Source organism: Chinchilla lanigera, unplaced genomic scaffold, assembly GCF_000276665.1.
Source record: "Chinchilla lanigera isolate Chin_1 unplaced genomic scaffold, ChiLan1.0 scaffold00062, whole genome shotgun sequence".
Taxonomy (NCBI): domain Eukaryota; kingdom Metazoa; phylum Chordata; class Mammalia; order Rodentia; family Chinchillidae; genus Chinchilla; species Chinchilla lanigera.
Genome location: NW_004955463.1, coordinates 14,410,719 through 14,413,570, shown reverse-complemented (window position 1 = coordinate 14,413,570; position 2,852 = coordinate 14,410,719).

The following is a 2,852-nucleotide window of genomic DNA, read 5'->3' as shown; positions in this document are numbered from 1 at the left end:
GAAGTGCAGGGTGTTGCTCTTGGTTCTGCAGGAGTTCAGCGTGTGTCTGTCAGGTCAACCGTCCTGACCCTTACCTGGGGAGTTCAGGAATACAACCCAGCTCTTCATCTTGGGGACAAGACCGAGGGCTAGAGAGGTACCCCAGCAGAGGAAAGGACAGCACAGATGAGGTGACAATGCAGGTCTGAGCCCTGCTGGTCCTCACTGCGTGGTGCAGGCCAATGACTTTGCCTCTCTGAACGTTGCAACCAAAGCAAACATGGGAAAGAGCTCCGTGACCTCGCCAGCTCTCGGCAAGCATACTGTCAGCACAGCTCAAGGAGGTATGTTAGTGCTTTCCAAGGGAATCCGGAGGAACTCTTGTCTCAGCACTGTAGGGAAACATAAAACCTAGGAAGGTTCTATCTGGAGTTCTCAGTCTAAAGGAGTCTAAACACTCCAGACAGAGGACCAGAACCTGTCTCAGGCTTCTGTGCCAAAGCTCTTTTCACAAGACAAAGTGCCTGAGCCAGGCATGGTGGTACAGCCTATAACCCCCAGCATTCTTTGAGGCTGAGGCAGGAGGATCGCAAGTTTGAGCCCAGTCTGGTCAACTTAGCAAATGCAGTCTCAAAATATAAAATAAGGCTGGGAATGTAAATCTCAGGGTGAAGGCTCTGAGTTCAATCCTCAGTAGCTTTAAAAAGAAAAAAAAAAAAAAAAAAAGCCAAGATATCGGGAAGAAAGGGCCCCTGGAGTTTTGTTTTCCCTAATCAGTATTCTCTTCAGTATTGTAACCAACTGTATGTGTGGCTTTGGTCATGTTTTCCCAAGGCTCCTCTGGTATCCTCTGAAATGGCCCATGGGAGGTGAGGGAGAGCAACAGCATTCACTTAATGAACAGAAAGCCCTCTTCTGTACAGCTGGAAAGTATATGGCACATACATGTAAAACGGAGCAGGCTCAGGAGAATGGGACTTGAGATCAAAGGAACCTGAAAAGCTAGCTGCACCTTCCTAGTGAGGTGTGTTTTAGCCTCATTTCCTCCCATAAGTTAATTATCTCTCACTTATATGGAGCAGTTGATGTGCCGCTTCTGCAAAGACACCTGGCACCCAGGAGATAGCAAATGTCAGTTGCCTTTTCATTTTAACTGGCTGAAAGAATGAATTTCTGTTCACTGAGGTGCATCTTCAGTCTGTTATGGAACAGACATTCCCAAGGGAACCGGACTTCAAAGGGATTAGACATTTTGGCAAAGGAAAAATAGGCACCATAGAAACCTAGTATTTTATGGTTGCACAGCTATGTAATGCCTAAATTGGGATTTTCACACTCCAACTTCAGGACCTCTCCAGCTAAATTTCAGTTCCTCTACCTTCCAGCCTCAACTACAAGAAGAAAGGCAGGCAAAGCTTTGTTGCTTGGGATGCTACTAAATCTAATACAATCATTTGGCTCTAAGGGGGCGCAGGTCACCATTTGAATTATTTCAGCAGTGTTAGGGATTGAGCCCAGGGCCTCTTTTACATGTAGGCAAGCACTCAACCCCCAAGTAACATTCCCAGCCTCTGAAAGTTCCTTAAACTCTAGGTTTTAAGTGCTGTTAATTCAGGCATTATAAAACATGACTGCTATAGTCTTCACTACCACTAGGCCAAGATTTAGAAAAACTCAAATAACTGCTCTGGATCTGACCCTAAGAACTCGGAGTCTGTGTTTTTCAGTGCAGCCTAGTGCTTACCCCAGGGGAACATCCTGCCCGTACGTTTTTCCTTCCCCTAGACTTGTTCCACATTTAGTCAGAACACTTTGACAATCTAACGACATCCTGTCCTGTCAGGGTTTGGGTTTGCCTCACAGACGGTACCACCACAGTGCCCCAACCCCTCAGGTACCTAGTTTACTTAAATAAAATTACCTAGAACATGATCGAGCCAAGAAAGGCAGACAAGAAATGACTTTCTTCTGGGAAAGGAATGCTTTCTTTAGCATAGCACTTATATTTAAATGAGATTTCAATCTAACTGAAAAATGATTTCTTTAGCCAACTATCTCTCAAATTTTTTCATATTTCACTTTAAAGTCTGCAAATACACCAATATTGTGTTTGGTGAATGAATGAACAAATGTATTAAAAAGGTATCTGCCTAGGTTGATGGTGCACACCTATGACGCCATGAGTTTGAGGCCAGCCTGGGCTATACAGTGAAGTCAAGACCAGCCTGAACTACATAGTGAGACCCTGTCTCAAAAAAAACAAACAACGAAATCTGATACAGTAAGTCCCTGACTTGCAAACATTCAAGCTGCGAACTTTTACAGGTGCACCAAATAACACATACTTTGCTGGATACGAATAAATCTGACTTACAAATGTTCTCCCAGAACAGAACTCGTTCGTAAGTCAGGGACTTACTATACTGATCAATGCCTACCCATTTAGGAAATAATAAAAATATCGTCCAGCCCTTAGATTTCAACTACTTAAAAGGTCTACTGATTTCTTTTTTGACCATTTTGATGATAAAAGTGTTCACTAACATACAACTTTGGCCATATCACTTGTCTCTGGGCCTCAGTTTGTATGAAAAGAGAACTTCAGATGTCTAATTAGGCATTTTTATACTGACTACTATCCATAGCAAGAAATAAGTATTTTCACGATCTAGTACAAATACATTCATGTTTGATATTTCATAAACCAACACTTAGCCCGCCCTTGTGCAGTGACTTCACAGCTCTTCTCATGAGAAAACTGCTTGCTGTTAGGTGTTGCTCAGTGTCGCACCTGCCTAGAGCAAGGCCCATGGTTCAATCGCCAGCATGAAAAAAAAACTGCCTTTCACTAAGATGACCTTATGGTCCCTCTT